This window comes from Coregonus clupeaformis, unplaced genomic scaffold (assembly GCF_020615455.1).
Source record: "Coregonus clupeaformis isolate EN_2021a unplaced genomic scaffold, ASM2061545v1 scaf0727, whole genome shotgun sequence".
NCBI classification, from domain to species: domain Eukaryota; kingdom Metazoa; phylum Chordata; class Actinopteri; order Salmoniformes; family Salmonidae; genus Coregonus; species Coregonus clupeaformis.
In genome coordinates this window covers 120412-141136 of record NW_025534182.1, presented here as the reverse complement: position 1 = coordinate 141136, position 20725 = coordinate 120412, and the positions used below count along the sequence as shown (strand labels likewise).

The window sequence follows — 20725 nt, the reverse complement described above, 5'->3', positions numbered from 1 at the left end:
TCCTTCTCACTCTGTCTCTCTCTCTCTCCCTTTATATATCTCTCTCCTGCTGGAGGGAGGTGGGGTGGAGGGGCGGAGGGGAGATGAAGGGGCGGCGTTGTGCACCAAGCCTGGGACTGATTACCAGGGCCACACCACAAGACCCATAAATCGTGGTCAGGTTTGATGGTTTTACCAGGTAGTGTAGTCGTGTTGGATCCCAGTGTTACCATGGAAGGCTTTAAGCCCATCATCCCCGCTCACCCTTAACTCGTAACCCTTCCCTCAGTTGTCAGTTGTTGCCACCACCAACACTCCTCCTTCCAGTGCCTGCATCCAGTCAGAGGTTTTCCAGGCTTGTGCATTCCTCCCATTCACGGTATGCAGGCTTTGCTAGTCAAACGGTTAATTGGTTACAGATTGCACTTTAACCTCGGGGCTACACGCCACTCACAGGCTGTTAAAGTATTATGGGAAATGGAGTGTGGTTTACAATGCAACCGAGGGGGAAAGGTCACCGGATTCTTCACACCACATCTCCACGGCTCCGTCACTCACTCCCTATGACAGTCACATGACACTATGGGTTACCTCCCTCTGCACGAGGAGAAGATTTACACATTATGGTTCTCACCACAAAACACACACACACACTCATGCACGCACACACAGACACACACACACATAAAAAGAGAGAAATAGAGTGCCATTGAAGGGGCTGGTCTCAAGCAATCTGTTACTTCAAGGCATCTGGTGTGGTGTTTTTTCGTTCATCCTCCTCTGTGTGTCATGACAAACATGCTCCATTGGATCTGCAACAGTCAACATGACAGAACTCGTTTCAAAACTGGGAGGTGGTTCTTAGAGTTGATACTCTTGCCAGTCACTTTAACCCCATGTCCATCTTGGACTGCTACACCAATCATTCCTTCACATTTAAGACCCAATTGTCCACACCAGGCTAGGGTCTGGGAAGAAAGGAGAGAAAGAACAGAGCAGACATATTGCCATGCACACTTCTGTGAGCACGGCTCCCATGATGCTTTGTTGTCACGGTCTCTCTCTCTCTCTCTCTCTCTCTCTCTCTCTCTCTCTCTCTCTCTCTCTCTCTCTCTCTCTCTCTCTCTCTCTCTCTCTCTCTCTCTCTCTCTCTCTCTCTTACCTTTTATACTTTCAATCTCTTTCCATCCCAATTTAGTACATAGCTCAGAGTATCTAAATCCCAAACTCATTTGGCCTCTATAGAGCAGGTAGATACAGTATATCTGCAGACATATAAATAAACCAAACCAATGTATGGTAAGGGGTTAACATGGTGACTGCCGAATTATTGTATGATACACTGGCTGTTGGTCTGATAGAATGAAATTAAGCGCCTGTTTGTAGAGGCGTATCTCCTTTGATGCAGAAGAGGGGTGTCATAATGTATATCATGATAACCATTCAGAAACCTGATCAAGGGGAAACATTTCGGAAGACTCAAAAAGCCCTGGAAGCCATAGTGTCAAGGACCTTAGTAAAAGGAATAGAAAGAATACCACTCCAGTTGTCGGAAAAACAGTTATTATCTACGTTCCATGAGATGTCCGTCACAGAACGTCTGTTAATGGTCTAATGCATTTGTTTCTTTCTTATCAAAGACAGGATCCGTGTTCTTTTTCTGAAACTGATTATCAAGGACATTGGATTATCAACTGATTATGTAGTATCCCAATATACCCCAATAAGTGTGGGTGCTATTGTTTTCACTTGTCTTTCCCTCGGGTTCTTAGTGCTGTGTGTGTCAGAGGTCAAACAACGTGGCATAGATACACTTCTGTTGTCCTCCTCAGTTTCCTCTTCATTCTCATCTGGTGAATATGATTTTCTGCATGACTCATTTTCTTCCAAAATAATTAAGATGCTTGTTTGTCACCTGAATTAGGTTTACACTCCAATCCAAGCATATGGAAATGCCCACCGTGCGTACGTATGCCTATGTGCATGTTGATAGTGGTAAACAGATTTTGTTAAACATGGAGCATTACTAAACATAGCAGTTTAAATCAGACAACTTACAGAAACTGATCGTTATGTCAGAAGATAGTTTGCATTTGAGATTATAATTTTTATGTGTGAAAAAGACCTGTTGGGTATAGGTTCTATCACTAAATGGCTTGAGATACTATCTCATGAATGATTAAGCTATCATTGAGGGTAGATAATATTCAGACGCCATTTTGTATCTTGCCTCTACACTCCTCCACATCTCTAATCATTTAAGCGATTTATCCTGAATGAGATGGACGTGTCCCTCTGTGTGCCAGGCAGGCGGGCAGCATGTGCTGGTTTATACACGGTGCGGGATGGAGTGGGATGGCATGCTCACAGTTAATGCCATTGGTTGTTTTTCAGGTCCCCTCTTTTACTGCATTTGGACAGGAAGGGAATGAATGTGATTGGCTTTGTTCAGTCTTCCTGGCAGTCGACATGCGCTGACATCTGTTCCCTCCTAACCATTCAAACTAATCTCGATCAGAGCATACACCACACACATACATGGACATACACAGAAAGTATGCAGCACATTTACATTCACGCGCACAAGCACATGCACACGGACACGCACACACACACACACACACACACACACACACACACACACACACACACACACACACACACACACACACACACACACACACACACACACACACACACACACACATGTAATTGTAGCACCAGTCATGCAGGGTTCAGTGATGAGGAACATCAACAGGCACAATGGCATATAAAAAGTGCCATGCATTATTAGCAGTGCTTGAGTCTCGGAGCTAGATGCATAGAGGGATCATTATGATACTGAGTAAAAAGCAACACTGGCATGGGTGGGTGAGAGAAGGCGGCTGATTTGCTTATGCATTCAGGGCTGATTGTGGCAGCGTTGCAAATCTTATTGCATTGCTCATTTATATTATTCGTGGCATAGATGCTGGCACCGGAACCAGCATATATCTTAGACATGTGGAATCTGAAGCGAGAGTGGTATGAGGCGAGATAGAAGGATAAATACTTTCTGTCAGTTGTCCCTCTTAAGCAAATAACCGTCTGCATACAGTGGGGAGAACAAGTATTTGATACACTGCCGATTTTGCAGGTTTTCCTACTTACAAAGCATGTAGAGGTCTGTCATTTTTATCATAGGTAAACTTCAATTGTGAGAGACGGAATCTAAAACAAAAATCCAGAAAATCACATTGTTTGCATTTTATTGCATGACATATGTATTTGATACATCCAAAAAGCAGAACTTTATATTTGGTACAGAAACCTTTGTTTGCAATTACAGAGATCATATGTTTCCTGTAGGTCTTGACCAGGTTTGCACACACTGCAGCAGGGATTTTGGCCCACTCCTCCATACAGACCTTCTCCAGATCCTTCAGGTTTCGGGGCTGTCACTGGGCAATACAGACTTTCAGCTCCCTCCAAAGATTTTCTATTGGGTTCAGGTCTGGAGACTGGCTAGGCCACTCCAGGACCTTGTGATGCTTCTTACGGAGCCACTCCTTAGTTGCCCTGGCTGTGTGTTTCGGGTCGTTGTCATGCTGGAAGACCCAGCCACGACCCATCTTCAATGCTCTTACTGAGGGAAGGAGGTTGTTGGCCAAGATCTCGCGATACATGGCCCCATCCATTATCTGTGTGTTATAAAAAAAAAAACTACACAGCTTTCAGAGCAAAAAAAGATGAAAGTCCATCTATGGGAAACTGTTTCAAATTAATCTCAGTTGGGGCCTGAGAAATGGATGTGACACGTCCAGATATCATGTTTTTGTTGCAATTACCCAAACTCTAAATGAATTATTTGCAGGCTCTGTGTGATTGTGTTGCGCACCCATGAGCAGGTGTTGGCCATATTTGAAGATGACAGTGAGGGTAAGACCCACGCCTCGGCTAATAAAGGGGCTCTGTGATGGAGCGCATGTGACACCTCATCTCTAGGGTCCGGGGGTCTACCCCCTCCACCCCCTACCCTCCTGTCTCTGGCAGGGATCCCTCTCAACATTTACATTTTCGTCATTTAGCAGACACTCTTATCCAGTTAAGGCTGCAGTCTTTGATTACAGGGTATTGTGTAAGGCATGTGTGAGGTCCTAGGACATGGCTAAGTTAAGTTCAACTCAATACCATATTGATTTATCCCACACCCACATACAGTAGTGTACAGAACAGGTACATGTACATTTTGCTGACGTATACAGTCTGGTAACATAGACTTAGATGTAACCCGCAACTTCAGTCATCACATGCATGATGCATGAGCTCTAGCTGGAGGATATACAGTAATGAAGAACGGAGTGTTGAGGTGATGTGTTATCATTAACTAATCCAATTGCCTATGGAGGAATTTCCCGCTCTTGAGCAGACTCTTTTGCTCTCTCTCTCTCTCTCTCTCTCTCTCTCTCTCTCTCTCTCTCTCTCTCTCTCTCTCTCTCTCTCTCTCTCTCTCTCTCTCTCTCTCTCTCTCTCTCTCTCTCTCTCTCTCTCTCTCTCTCTCTCTCTCTCTCCCTCTCTCTCTCTCTCTCTCTCTCTCTCTCTCTCTCTCTCTCCCTCCTCTCTCCCTCCCTCCCTCCCTCTCTCTCTCTCTCTCTCTCTCTCTCTCTCTCTGGTTGCTGTTGTGTGGCTGTGACTGTGTGGCTGTGGTGTAGGACTCAGCTCTTCGGTGGGGCCTGCCCTAGGTGTCTCAGTGTATTCCCTGAAGGTGCAGCCTAACAGGGGAGAAACAGAGTAGTGCGCTCCATCTCAGAGAAGCGTGACAGTAATGCTGTGCGGCAGACACAACTATTTCAGACGGAGCTTAGCGGGGCTGTCGGATGATGTATTCTGCCATCGCTACACAGATCCAATCTGAACTCGGCACAACTTTCCAATATTCCGATGGCTTATGTCTTGGGATGACTGAGAATTGTGAAGACATGAGAGGGATTGAGAGAGAATGAGTGTGTGTTTGTAATCCTTGGAGTGGAGTGTGTGCACCGCTTTAGTCTCTTAAAGAGGAGATGGAGGGGAGAGGGATGTAAATGGAGCAGGACAGCTGGAAAGGGGCTGAGAGTGATAGGATCTCTCTCACACAATTATGTCATTTAAGTTAAGAAGACTTCTAACACTAGCTGGGTCATACCTGGGTTAGCCAGACTCTTTATAACCTCAAATTGACAATTACAATCAGGAAACATTTCAGATATGCCCACCTTTACGCAGCCTTTCTCAAACCAGGAAACGTTCTTAAAAGAAGGACAAAATAAGCAACAACTGAACAAAGTGAAACAAAGTTATTCTAGATTTCCTTCCACTCTGGTGATTATTCTGCTAGTGGGGAGGGGACACAGAGATCTTAAAGGAGGACAGTAACATTCTGTTCTACTGAGCAATTCTCGGTTAAAACAACCAATCACGCCACAGCCCATTTGATACGATAATCACCCAGGCTAAAAAAAGTGATTAGAATATATCAGCACACCTCTTTTCAGCAATGCAGCTGCCGGAAACACAAGTCTTACAAGATAACGTCAGACTGACTGGGCCTTGGTGTGTGTGTGTGTGTGTGTGTGTGTGTGTTTTTGTTTGTGTTCATCTATTGTCTCTCTGAGGTTTCTGCTATGCCTTGAAATGTTGCACATTATTTATAACTCAAGCTCCACTGAAGATAAATACACAGGTTTACAAAATTGTATTGTTTTATTTAATTATCTTCAGAATAATGGTCCGCGACCTTGAATGTTATTTACCATGACGTCTATCTCATAGACAGAGCAGTTTGTTCTGGTAGCTATTTTGGAAATGTTTCTGTACATTTTATAATGTTCACTTTTTGAGGCGGTAGGTGTGATTTCTTAATCTGTGGAGTGCCTTGTGATGTAGCAGATTAGGTATATTTTAAAGGCCAGGGGAGAAGTGCTATTGTGGAGATGTGATTTACCTCAGAGACTGTACCTTTGTGTGTTGGAAATCCTGGCTGCCATAGTACCCCAGAAAAGATTTCTACAACCATTACCAAGGCTTCAATGTCACCTTTTAACACTTTCATCACAAAACATAGATCTCCTTTTGACTGGGCAGAGACCCATCTCATAGTGAATGCTCTTTCCATGATAATATTACAGTGGTCTTCCTACTCAAAAGAAGCAGAGAGAGAGAGAGAGAGCGAGAGAAAGAGATTACCATTTGTAAGATAAACCCATTCCAGCCCTGCCCCAGTTTAAATTACAGTGTTTTTCTTTTTTGATTTCCATTTGCGCATAATGCTCTCTCTCAGCATGTTTAAGTTATATTATTAGCGTGTGAGCGTTTCTCAAGAGATTTTTTTTCCCGCTTTTTTTTCTCCCTTTATTTCAGTGGGATTCTCGCCTCCCGATGCATTAGCCTCCTGTAATTGACAAATGATCTTTAGACGGTCTGGAGATTGAGAGGGAGCTCACTAGCCTGACTACAGTATAGGGCTGCATTACTGTAGTCTGTTGGGACTGGCTCTTTTGGTACAGAGGGTCTTCAGGTCACTGTACCATCCAGACCCCTAATCTTCCCTCTCTCTCTCACAGCTCATTGTGTGAAATAACAAATGGCTGGGCAGCTCCTAGCACAAAGGGCTATCACCACATTATTCAAGAGAAGCCATGGAGCTTGCCAGGGTCTGCTGTTAGGAGGGGAGAAAAAATCTGCGTATTGTGATTTGCCATTTATAATTGGCTGGTGATGCTAAATGGTCGGTGGCCAGAACTTTTTTAAACGCAATCTGTGGCTATGTTCGGGCCGATGTATCGCTAATGACAGATCGCCACGAACGCTTTGGAACAGAATGGTGCTCATGTAAGGCTAGAAAAACACAAATATGTTTATGTGTTCTGTACGGAGATGTTTGGATGAGTCAGAGGTTATAGTACAGCAATTTGACATTGTAATAGAAATATATTAAATCAATGAAGGGTAAAAGATAGGAGTGGGAAAAAAGATAACTGATGACTATACGTTGTGGCTATAAAGCTATGCTAGAATCCCTGTGACTATTTTGTAGAGGACACGCCCTCTGTTTGTAAGCCTCAGTAGCTGCCCTCAGTCTGAAGAGAGCAGTATTTTTGAGGTATGAGATGACAGGGCTCATGGCTGATACTCCTGTTGACAGTGAGAGAAAGATACCAGGCTGGTTCTCAGGGGGAGCTGCCTCAACAAAAGATACTATTTGATAAAGACTCCCCTCCCCAAAGCCTCCATAAATAATGAAAAGTTAATGAAGAGGTAACTTAATGATGTAATGAATATCACTGAGCAAGGTCAAGCTGAACAGGGGTGAGTTGGTGGGCTTTTATAAAAGCCATGGGATGAGATGTATTGTATGAGTCTGTCTGTGTGCCTGTTGTGTTCTGTCTGGTTGGTTGTGCAGTCTAACCTTGCTTACAGCAAGTGCATTGCGTGTGTGTGTGTGTGTGTGTGTGTGTGTGTGTGTGTGTGTGTGTGTGTGTGTGTGTGTGTGTGTGTGTGTGTGTGCGTGTGTGTGTGTGTGTGTGTGTGTTTGTGCGTGTCCATGTGTGGCCCAGTGGAGGGACTGGATCTAGTGTTGAACTGGTGATAAAAATTGAGAGGGTTTGAATGACACCGATGAGAGTGTGTCGGAGCCAGGTGCGATCGATAGTGCTCTGGGTGGCGTGCACAGTGTGTGTGTGTGTGTGTGTGTGTGTGTGTGTGTGTGTGTGTGTGTGTGTGTGTGTGTGTGTGTACCATAAACCATGCCGTCCCAGGTCTTCAATGGTCAGCAACCAATGTTCTCTATTTGACATCAGAATGATCTGTAATATAGCTGCCTGTATTTTACCATTACATTATTTTATGTATTTTTGGGACTTGCCCCAAGATGATATTTTCAACCAAAACAGTTTTCCCTCTGTGTCCTGTACTTGAAGATGAACGGACGTTTGATCCATGTGTGCTGGGGACATGACCCTGCGGAGTGGTTCCAGTTTCAGCGCTCTCGTCTCGGTCCGAGAAGTGCTTACTTGGCGGCGGCCAGGTGGGCTGTTCGATCTGTTTCCCTTTGTCTGAGGTAAAGAAATGTCTGCCCTGACTCCATATGCTGTGAGGCTTCAACAGCACATGCATTGTGGGGAGCGGGATATACAAGGCTAAACACTAAAGCCAAGATCTGGTAGGATGCCTTCGATCTGTTGTCGGGGTAGACCACATTAGCATAGTGTTGTCGGGCAGGTTGTGGTAAAAGGCTGTGTGTGTGTGTGTGTGCGTGTGTGTGTGCGTGCGTGCGTATGCGTGTGTGGATTTTCCAATGTATGAAAGTGTGGGGATAATGGTCTGAGGACTTGTGAGGAAAGTGACAGAGAGAGAGACAGCCTATGTGCTGCAGAACAAGTCTCTCACATGGGCTTTGCCTTGCTCCCAGGCAGGGCCAGGGTCTGTGCAGGTTATACAGATTGTTTGCAGACACACACACACACCGTTATCCTAGAACTCAACTCCAATGCAATGTGGGAATAGCATGATTTGTAGCACAAGTGCAAACACATTGCTGAGCGGTTTCCTAATGTGACTGGAGAGACTGGGGTCTCCCTCTCTGGCGAGTTTATAGATGACTGGTGTGTCTGTGTCTGTGCATCATGGAGCCGCAATCCACTCTGTTAGTTCCCTTAACAAGCCTCAGGTCAGACTGCCTGGCACTCATCTGCCCTTAAGCACAAGTCAAGCTATTAAACAGATGGAGTTAGTACTGAGAACGTTTTTTCAGCTTTATTTAAACTACTCAAATGTAGCTAGTCAACCTCTGATATACAGTATACACTATTAGGATAGTAGCGAGAGTATGAAAAATGAGCTCATAGTAGCTTTCTAACCCAGTCATTAACAGGCCAGTCATATAGCTGGGTCTTAGTAAATATGCAGACAGAGAAAAGAGAAAAGAACACCTAAACTCAGAACAGTAATGAAGCGACTAGCAAGGTTGGGTGGTTGTATAGCAGAGCAGGTCTTAAAAGTGAAATCATTTCCTTTTCTTAATCAAAAGACATCAAACCCATGCTTCAGAAGTCCCATCTGCACACCACAGCATAGCCCCGAGCCCTTAGATGGCCAGCGATTCATAGGAGATACTCACCCTGTGGTTATCATAGAGAACAGGGCATGTCCCAGGCCAACTCCTATGGGACTGCTATGGGTTACAAGGGGAACGGCGGCAGAGAGATTTCTGTTAGGAACAGAGAATGAAAAAGAAGAATGGAAAAGCATGCTTACGCCCAAAGCCTTTTACCAGCATTCATATATGGGATTGTGTTAATCTTTTATTTGAGGGGCAAGCTGATTTTTCTTACACAGGATAAATAAGGATGCACATTTAACAGAACCTTTTGAATTTCGTTTTATAAAGTTACTGTCTGCATGGCGGCTTTTAACAAATGTGTGGCCTGCCGTAGAGTACAGGACATGTGACTGCTGGAGTGTGACCAGTCCACCATATTCCCATCCTTGATTGTCGGCATCCTTTGCTGTTTATTTCTAAACATGGGAGCAGAATAGTACGGAACATCAAAGGTGTGAAAGGTGCTGTATGTGTAAGTGTTAAAAGCAAGCCTCTTTGACTGGAAGCTGTTTGCATGTGCCCTGTGCTCTACCACCACCTGACTAACTGTGATGTGTCACACTTAAATTGTGCATGGTGGTGTACTGAGCATCACTCATCAGAAGACACCATTAAAATACATCTGCTCCGACATCTGATCCTGTCTAGTGTTTTACTTTCAGCCTGATCCTGAAACCACACAGAGACTGCCAATCTCCCCCCAAAGCCACCCTATTAGAATCTACAGCCAGACACACAGTGACCCACCCAGCCTTGTAGGCCAGACAACCTTGATGTGTGTTTTTGGTTTGTGGATATGCAAGTTTGCAGTGTGTGTGTGTGTGTGTGTGTGTGTGTGTGTGTGTGTGTGTGTGTGTTGTGTGTGTGTGTGTGTGTGTGTGCGTGTGTGTCTATGTGTGTGTCTGTGTGTGTTGGGGGATACTGGAAACAGCTTTTTATATGGATGATATTAGATATCACTACTCCAATAAGATGATAATAAGCATTTGCTGAGTCTACTATTATTTTTTAATCACTTCTGATGAAGTGTAATCAGTCAATCTTTCCATCAAATTCCATTAAACACAGTGGGAATGCAAACATGCACGTGCACTCTTAAAAAGCCCCAAGCAGTGAATTTAAACAGCCGTGCGTGGACATAAATAGTTTAATCTGAGGTCCATAAATCATATGGAGAATGTACATTTGGCCTGGGTAAGGCCTTCAGGTTCACACCCAGATTCTGTAAACATGTTTTTTAGCCGGTCGCTTCGAGTCTTAAGAGACTGCTGTAATCAAAAACAATAACCGCTCTAAGCGTAAACTCTTCAAAAAGTCCTGGAGAAGTATGAAATAATAATCTGTGTGTGGGCCTCGCTGAATGCTGAGAACGCAAACATTTCACAATAAAGTTGTTTAAATAAAGGCCTTGGCATAGATGGCTGAGAGATAGGACATGCTGCCTTAATTACACATGCCCGTAAAAATAAACCGCCGGTATAAAGTATGACTCTCCATTCAACAGGGTTTAACCTATAAAATGTCAGTGAGGTGTGTACCTCAGATGTGAGAGGGGATGTATTGTTTGGAGAAAAAACAACAGGCTCTGAAGGAGAAAAAAAGATCAACAAAAAAAACTAAAGACTGTACAATCAACAAAGAGAGCAGTGTTTACTCTGAATTTAAAGACTTTCAAATTCTTCCCCCACCATTGTGTGGCATTACTGAGAGAAAATAGCCCAGCTAAGCACCCCGTTTATTATTCTTAAACTCTGTGAAAGGTAATATGCTTTAAAGGCACAGTAAATGTATTGGTATTGCTGGAGTTTGCTCTTATGGACGGTGTAAGTGAGTAAAGTTACATTAGGCGTTGGAGAGAAATAGATTATTTTTCCTGAAGCATGGACTTAAGTTTCTACTGCTGGGTGGCCCACTCCTCTTTAGCTGTGTTAACATAAGAATAGAGGGGTGGCTAGAGGGTGAGGGGGGTTAGCTGGTTGAAATTATTCTGCGCCTCCGCTGCTGCATAGCAGGGGCTGTTGTTATCCACTTACAACATCAGACATTCACTCTCTCTCTTTTACTCCCTCTGTTTCATATTCCTCCCTCTCTCCCTCTCTCTCTCCTTCGTTTTTTCGTCTTTGCTCCACTGTGTCGTAGAGCAGTTTGGGCATCAAATCGGGGCCTAAATACTAGTGTTATTTTGTAATGCCTGACTCAGCCTTGGCATACCTCTGTCCCAGATCTCCTCAGGCGCGTGGCCTACAATGTGACGCGGCGTCACACCGACGTGGAATTTTCAACCCATGAGAGGATAAAACGTCTCTCCTGTTCACAGCCAGCAGGCCCAGAGCAGGCATACACAACACAACACAGGAACTCTGTCTCCTCTTAATCACGTTTCAACCTCCAGTCTTAAAGCCCTGGATCTGAACGGTAATTCACCTTAACACGAGCTATAGTCTGGGGAGTGGAGGGGACCTTGACACTCTTAAGCATGGAGGGGGAATGCAGTTAGGAATAAATATTTGTATACATTTTGCGTACATCTTGGAGTGCAGGGATGGTGCTTAAAGACATCTGGATGCGATGAAATGCCATTTGTCTAAACAAAAGTGAGCCCCGTCTCTCTGCCTAGCAAGCCACCCAACGTGCGTTCTGCTTTTACTACATATTTGTGCAATGTTTTCTAAAGTACTATATTGACAAATATTTCATTGCAACAGTATTAAGCTTTCCAACATGAGATGGTTTTCTTTGCTCCAATTCCCCCCTAGATAAACATGAAGACCATTGGAAGTAGCTGTACACTTGATGAATTACTGAAAAGGCATACTTTAGGGTTGGTCAAAAGAAGAAAAAGACCAAAAACGTTGTCATTGGATTAACATTTTATAATAACAATAATATTATTTTCAACTTTTATAGCGCTATTCATTACATAAAGAATCTCAAAAAGGACAAGCAATTTAGAAAACAGCAACATCATTCATGAGATGGAAGGTCATGAGAGGGTCGGGAAAGTTCATAGATTTAGTTGTCATTGGAGGGAGGTAGTCAAAGGGGGAGACCAAGCAAAGATGGCCTCTGGACCATCATTTATAAACAAGCTCAGAACATTGGAGGCCATACAAAGTGTTAACTTATTTTTTAGAAATGCATGAACTAGTTTTTCCTTTGTTTCAGAACAATCTGGACATCAGCTACGTTTTACAGTGGTACAGCGTATCCGTCAAGATTGATTTCACTCCCTATTTTTCCACACCGTTGGTGATCTGCAAATCAGACTAACTATGAGAGAGAGAGAGAGAGTGTGAGAGAGAAAGATGGAGGGAGAGAGAGTGTGGGGGAGAGGTGGCATGTGTGTGCATGAGAGGCACACCTATAGATTTATCAGCTCCTTCATTCTATTTAAACAAATAGTCTTGGAGCCTTGGAAGGCAGTGTAGGGACATGACTAGGATAATAAGCGTCATGGAATCTAATCAGATTTATAAGAGGAATTGATTGTTGTGCGGCAGTAGGAGCAGGGTGGGGTTGGCAATAAGCTGAAATTTAAGTGTTAATTTTTATGCTAATCCGCTGGCATCTCCGTGTGATGCAATTTGGTTCCCTGCACCGCAGATATGAAATTGTCCTGCTCACAGATAAAATGTCAGCTTGCCAGACCCTGAAAGCTTGTTATTTATTAGGTATGTTTCTATTAGTATGTGTCACAGTTGTTAGAGAGCCACATGCACACGTATAGACATACACACACGCGCACACACACACACACACACACACACACACACAATGGTGCTTCATGCTTGTTCCGCCCAGCTCTCTGCCTTAAAATCGTCTCAGCTCACTGGCTGCAACACTGGGGCATTAATGTATTATCATATATCGGGTGGTCCTTGCCCTCTGGACAAAAGGCTATTTAATACAATTTAATGACATTCCCAAGCAGGAGAAAGAGAGGGAGGCAAGGAGGCAGTGCCTAGATGAAAATAGCATCTGTGTTTCTCATGGCTCACCCATGCAAACATTTCAGCTTAAGATGCGTGACTTCTCTCCTTTTTCCGGCAGAAAGGGGGGAAAGAGGGAGAAGCTAATGGGAGGGAGAATTAGAGAGGAAAGAGAAGTCTAAATATGACTACCCATAAAGACAGTGTGCTGTAATCCAGGCCTTAATGCTGCATACAGTAACATGTCACAGACGGCAGTGCTCTCCAAAGGCCATTAAGTGATCAATTTCCACAGTCGCACAGTGATGTCATCCACACGAGACAGCAGAGGGACAGTGACAGCCAGGCGCTGTGTTTGGGTTTCATCCAGCTCTGACAGCTTCCTGTCAAGACGCTGCTCTCCTTTGAAACACCTATTCTCTCCATCTCTCCGTCTCTCTCGTTCAAACTGTATCTTACTCTGTCTACTCCCCATTCACACTGCTGTTCTGTGTGCCAGTCCCTGAATCCAGTTATATTGTACACTGGGCGTAGTAACAGAGTAAGAGGTTTGGATGCAATTCACATATAGGTCAATTAAATGCACCAACATCTGCTCTCTCCTAACCATTTGCATATAGTATTCATATGTTAATGATGTCCCTTGTTTTTGTGTGTTTTGTGTGTGTTTTTTGCGCTTCCTCCCCTCCTCCCCATCTCTTTGTAAAAAAAAAAAAAAAGAAGATTCATACTTCCCAAAACCGGATACAGCCGTCCTATTTTTACTTCCCCTCTCACCAACGCTTAAAGGAAAGAGTTTCTTGAGCAGACAAGTGCCGGGGTTGTTCTGTTGCCATGCCCCTGATTTCAAAAAGAAGAACCCTTTTACTGTAGTGGGAAGGCCTCCCTTTCCAAAGCGGCTTAATGCCTTATAAATCAATGATGACACAGATGGACCAGCAATAATCTATTTAGAATGCCTCACAGCAAATATTGTCGTACAGATGATTAGAGATTGAGCTATTTTAACTCATACCCTTAACAAATCTTCCTCTCATTTTAATACTTTGAACTATAGGGGAACTTCACAAATTTGGATATTTTAAATAAATCTCAAACATTAGAAAAGGGGTCTAATGTGTAAACGGTTAAATTCTGTCTTCTCTTTGTGGCGGTATGGTTGGGGATAGGGGAACAAAGAGCATATGAAGAGTGTGGTGGTCTGTTGCCAAAACCATAATGACAACGCATGTTTCTTTAACCAAAAAAGGGGGGTCCTTTAATGGAATTGTGTTAAATGGCAAAGCTAGAGGCCTCAGTCTCTTTTATGGTCGATGGTTCCCGATTTAGCGTGAGGAGGAGGAGTGAGAAAATGAAGTGGAGGTTGTCAGATGTGGCAGCTGCTTGGAATCCTGATAAATATAAGCCCTTATTGATCGGATGAAAATGAAAGATCCCAGAGTGCCGTGCAGTATTTAGCATCTTGTCTGCCACGCGTCAGCGATGGCCTTGCCTTGGAGGGATAGATTTTCAGCCCGCTGCAAGGCACGGCTTTTATTTCATCTTTAACCTTTTTCGGCGGCATTTCCTTGACCTCTGCACATCGCCGCCATTCAGTGAATTTGTTACATTTCACTTGACATCATCTCCCTCTCTCTCTCTCTCTCTCTCTCTCTCTCTCTCTCTCTCTCTCTCTCTCTCTCTCTCTCTCTCTCTCTCTCTCTCTCTCTCTCTCTCTCTCTCTCTCTCTCTCTCTCTCTCTCTCTCTCTCTCTGACAGGACAGAGACACATCCCCTCTAGGTCGGTTGTCATTGCTGTGTGCTGTAGTGACTCAGTGGCAGTGACTGCCTGGGTCTCCTCGAACCTGACAGACAGGCTCCAGACCAGTATGCCGTTAGTGTGTTAAGGTACGCCCCCACCCCCACCTGCTGTCACACACTGATCAGTGATCAGTCCCCCTGTCCCACCGGCACAGCTCTATCACACTCACATCACTCTCTCTCTACGTTGCCATAGGCTACTGCTAATGCCTGTAACTTGTTACAATCTGGATTGTGATAATCTACCATAATCATCAGCCACATGCCACCTAAAAACACACATGAATGTCATTCAGTTCCACACTGAAACATGTCTGTTCCAAATCTTCCTGCCACCTCTCCAATGTCACTATACTTCCATGCCAATGTCATGACTACCCACCCTATTTCTTTTTCCTTTATAAGAGTTAGCTAGCAATATAACATTACAAATATGGGACAAATCATGAACAATTTATGTTTGGCATTAGTGTAATTGAATTCTACTCATATATCACAGAGAGAAGTTTCAGGCTTGAATTAAATGAGAGGTATGGATCCATGAAAATAAGGCTCCCTTCCTTGTCATTTGAACAATGCTCCCTAACTCTTTTAGATGGATGATAAATTCCCTGTGAGGGAGCCTGCAACAGCTGTTGGCAGACAGGCTAGATATGAGAATAGCAGCATAGGATGAGCGAGCATTAAAAATTAATACGCTATTTAGCCTAGGTGTATTTTAGGTATTTGACATTTTCATGTCCGGGACAGACTAATTTATTCATAGTACAGAAAATAAAAAAAATAGAGAAGGGGTGGGGAGAGAGTCGTAATAATATGCCATTTAGCAGACGCTTTTATCCAAAGCGACTTACAGTCATGCGTGCATACATTTTTGTGTATGGGTGGTCTTGCGCGCCGTGCTCTACCAGCTGAGCTACAGAGGTCCATTCTGTTGTTATGGTCACTCCTTCCCTACAGTAGTGATCTGTGTGAAGGCTTAAAGCACACTGTCTGTGTCTATGGAGGAGAATAAAGCTCGTTATGACTGGAGTAATAATTAGCACACTGCACAAAGGAAATGATTTGCTTCTTAAGCCCCCAATATCTAATTTTTTTGTGTGATTCCTTTTCTTTTTTTCCCTTTTGTTCTCTCTAACACTGACTGGGAAAGCTACACACAAAAACGAAATACGCAGGAACATAGGGTAGTGTTCTTAAAAAGCTGGTATGGTAGCTAGCTAGGCCCAGGCCCAGACAGTGAAAGTGGAAATCCCAGACCTCATAGTGATTAATTACTAATGCTCCTTTAGAACATCTCCATATCCCTCACAATCTAATCGCACTGAAATCTAAGACATGTCCTGTAAGGAGGGATCTGACTATAAGAGCCACCTCACTCAACCTCCCTCTCTCCATCTCTGTTCCCTCTTCCTTTCACTGTCTGACTCTCACTCTTTTCCTTTCTGTTTTTTCTCTCTCTGTCTGTGTCACTAGCTTTTTATTTTTCTCGCACACTATTCTACATATATCCTTTGAATCTTTCTCTCCATATGTTTTTCTTATTGTCTCTCCCTTTACCCAACTCCCCCTCTTTCTTTATTTTTCTCACGCTTCCAATCGTCATATATACACTGTTATTACCCTGGGGAATATTTAGCAGTAACATGTTCAACACCACATACCACCCTCTAGTCTTAACTCTAAACACAAACCTGGAAGGCACAAACATGTGTAAGTATACTACTGTACAATGATTACAATGACAAACAGAAAGCTTTTATTTTGCAGTTTAAACCTATTACTGGATCGCTAAATCTCAAGCCTGGGATAATTTTCTGAGATATCTCTCCGACTACAAAGAAAATGGGAATCAAAGCCATTCACCATTTAAAGGAGAGGAAAGCACTTTGAAAGCAACAGTCTCAACAACGTCCTTCATTTCTAGATTTCATTGATTTCACATTGCTGGAGTTCAATGCTACTAGTGCTTGAGACAAGGACCTGCATTACCTGCAGCTTTGTACAGATACACTCATAGAAAGTACTAAACATTTGAAGCTGTCAGTAGAAAATATCCTCAATCCCTCAGTCTCTCAGAAAAACAAGAAATTACACAAAAACATGTCCAATATTCTTTGTATAATCAGTGACATAAAGGCCCGGGATTGAGTGATCATTTTTAGCCTAGCAGTGTGTTTTTGTGAAAGGAACGTGGAGTTCTTACTGGAGTGCGACTGTGCTACATGTGCAGAGAGTTGCCCTCTCTGGGTCTATAGGGGTTTACCAGGGAGCTGTTTCCATGTGGCGCGAGGGTTTAAGTGTCAGAGCCAATGTGCCTTTGAGGCCGTATCGTAGCAGATTAGTGTCTCTCCTTATCATTCAAATCAAGCCCTGCTCCCTTTGAAAACATATTGTACATATCTACCCCTCCCCCCTCGCCCCCTGCCGTCGTCCATGACAACAATCTGTAGGCATGATTTCTGTCTCAGAGGAGCAGTGGGAGCCCTTGACAGATAGCAGGTCTGGCGCTGGAGTCAAAAGCAGGCACGTCCGTCCTCCTCCCTACCCGGCGCAGGGGAGAGAGAGAAGGACTTTCAGACGACAGAGGGGACCGAAGGGGGCTGGGCTGGGGGGCCTGGGGCCCAACACTCAAGCCCGCCATCATCCTTCTATGATAGCAGGGGTAATTGATATATGGGCACAGCCGTCTCTTCCCCTTTGCGTGTTAAGGTTGACTTATCTACATTTCACCCCTGATTTCCCCATTATTATATTTCCTAGATATTGACTGACTGGTGAGGGTGGTATATGAAGGAAAAAAAACAGAGAAAAAGAAAAGAAAAGTGCTTTTATTCCGGCGCCTAACCCTGCCTGTTATCAAAGTAACTTTGAGCTTATTAGCGACAAAGGGCCTTTCCCCCCCTTCCTGCTTTGTGCGACCGTGTACGCCAGCGCTTCCTGAATTAAACTGCTGGCTTCCTGTTCTTTTATATGCATGGCCACATCTGGGGAGCTTGCTCACAGCCCTGCTGCTTAATAACAATCACCTTCCCTTTCAGTCCCCCCTGATTGTTTCTAATTCACTCTGACAGATAGTGGCTGACAAGCCGCCCGCGCCTCCCTCCCTCCGTGACCCCGGATCACTCACCGCACTTATAAGGCCTGTCATTTTTAATATTTGATTTCAGTTTTAAGTTATGTGTTTTACCCAGATGATGAAATCAGTGTTTAACTGAACACAAAATGGATCTCCCTCTCTCTCTTCATCTTCGATCTCTCCCTTGCTTGCCCTCTTTGCCTTTTCTCTCTCTCTCTTCTCTCCTCTGTTGATGGAGATGAGGGGTAATATAGGCACACAGACACAGACAGATACACAAAGATACAAAACAGACAGACACACAGACACACTACTATGCATTGCATTTTACATTGTGATCTGCCAGTGGGTATTATACATTTTCTCTGTTTCTAGAAGTCCAGCAACAGGACTTGATGCGTGGCCATTGACAAATATCACATTTGGTATGTATATGTCCTCAGGCCTGCAAGTTACTTAGTTCCGACATTCTTTGCTTTCCATTGATTGCCAATAAAGGTGTTTAGACATGGGTAAAATGCATACCAGGTAGACCAATCGCTAAATGAATGGATAGATTCATTGACAGGTAGATGGATGACATTTTGCAGAGCAATCCATGCAGTCCCTCAATATAAAACGCAATTTAGAGTTAAATGAAAATAAGCAATTCCTTAGTTAGCCAGTTCAATATTTTGCTACCCACATATTTCACAGAGCTATATATATAGAGAGAGAAGAAGAAGAAGAAGAAGAAGAAGAAGAAGAAGAAGAAGAAGAAGAAGAAGAAGAAGAAGAAGAAGAAGAAGAAGAAGAAGAAGAAGAAGAAGAAGAAGAAGAAGAAGAAGAAGAAGAAGAAGAAGAAGAAGAAGAAGAAGAAGAAGAAGAAGAAAGAGCGAGATCGCGAGATTCATTGTAAATCTTGTGCCTACTACACCCACCATCTCAAATAGACACATCCACCATCTTACGAACACATTGACTGTGTGTTCACCTCACAACAAGACACAATCTCCCAAACTCTTCCAGGCAGCTACTCATAAACACTCTGCACCCCTATCACCCCAACGTACCCAGACACCATCTCAAAAACACACCCACTTCATACCGCCAAGGCATTGTATCATTCCGGGACACGACGGTGCCTTGGGCATGCCCGATTCCATTTTTTTCCCAATGACAAAAACAGAACTAATTGGAGTACCACTGCATGTTTTCACTAAAGGCACAATTTAATTACATTTGAGCTGGGAATGAGTATTTTGGGAACGTCATATGTTCATTCAACAAATGGAGCGAACGAAAAGCAATATTTGTTTTGCTTTGATTAGCAAACCGGCAGGGTAATTTGTTAAGAAAGGGACAGAAAATCTCTGTTTAACCCCCTCCCCCAAACAGACTCTCACCCCCTCCCCACACCCCCTCCCGACACAGTCCCTACAATGTGCAATCAGCCTCGACCCTCCTTCCTTAAGCCGTTTATGCCCTATCTTAAATGTTAATGAACTTTTGCCCCCAGCATTTTGACTTTGGACCGCTCTCTCCAGTCTCCAGTCCCTAATCTGTCCTTTTGTGGCATTGTTGATAAATACTTTATTAATAACTTTTTTAATAATGTAAAGAGTATTGTTTTCTCCAAGGTTGTATTAATAAACATGAATGAATTTATTTGTCTTCACCAAAACATGATTAATGCACATTAGCCTGTGTATTGCTCACTCTAGCCCGCACCCCCACTCCCAAAAAAATGACCCATCAACATTAAATATTTATGGCATAATATTAATGGTTTTGTAAAGAAAATAACAAGTTATTAATCCTCTGATTAACAACTGATTAACCTTTTTATTAAACACGTGATCCGTGCATCGTCGATTCAGGATATGTCGCCTGAGTGTGCTGCAGAATAATTATTTTTGTGTCTTTTCTAATTGCAAAAATCGCATGGGTGAACTGTTTTTTTTTTACACATGCACAGACACACTTACACTTGCTCACACAACGTGAGATATGCAGTCCGAGTACAGAAATACAAAACATTGGCAAAATTCTATTACATGAAGCGAAAGCGACTAAATATAGCAGCAGATCTTTAAAACAATGGGGTTTAATTCACATATCCGTTTATTCCACAGTTATTGGCATGCTGTGGGAAAGTAGAAAGAAAACACTGCGCTGAAGGACAAACGCTTGCTTTCTTTTTTGTGTGTTTGCTCATCTCTATGCTATTGTGTGTATTTTTAGTTCCCGTCTCAGTCCGCTAAAACACAATTATGTTATGTTTTGAGACATGCCAAGAGTGACTTCACTGTGCAGCCTAGAAAAAAGACGTATCTTTGGTGCCATTATCTACCAGGTGCTTATGCAAGTAGGGCTTTTTCAATGGACATTCACTCTAAGAATTGGTGAGGTTTTTAAGGGATTGACTTGTCCAGTTCTTAGAAAAACAACATTACCATAGCAGTCCAAAGAGAAGTACTAAGAACTATGAACTCTAGCCTGTTTCTCATAGGATATTTACAGTGGTTTTCTAAGTAGTTCACTGTGCATATGAAGTAGTTAGGTAAATTATGATAGAATATACAGTATAATTAACATTTCTTTATTTCACTAATCATAAAACAAATTCTGTAGTCTTTGTGAGAAGGCTTTGGCTTAGTGCTCAGGCCTCAGGCACAACTCAGGGACTCTCTTCAATCCTGGGTCCTGGGCCATCTCACAACTTCTTTTAATTGAATTCATATCTTTGTTTAAGCAAGTTTTTTTTTCATACACCTGCCTTTCATTTGGGCCCTTTTCTTTAGCTGGCAGAATCCATCAAAGCCCAGTGTGTTGTGAAAG

General features: G+C 43.3%; 1 protein-coding gene across 1 annotated transcript in view; it reads left to right on the top strand.

Moving 5' to 3' along the window:
- LOC121555790 (zinc finger protein 536) overlaps positions 1 to 20725 on the top strand; it is a 179285-nt gene that overhangs the window by 40604 nt on the left and 117956 nt on the right. The window contains 1 exon segment of the mRNA XM_041869636.2: positions 14785 to 14913. The gene's annotated coding sequence lies outside the window, so the exon portion shown is untranslated.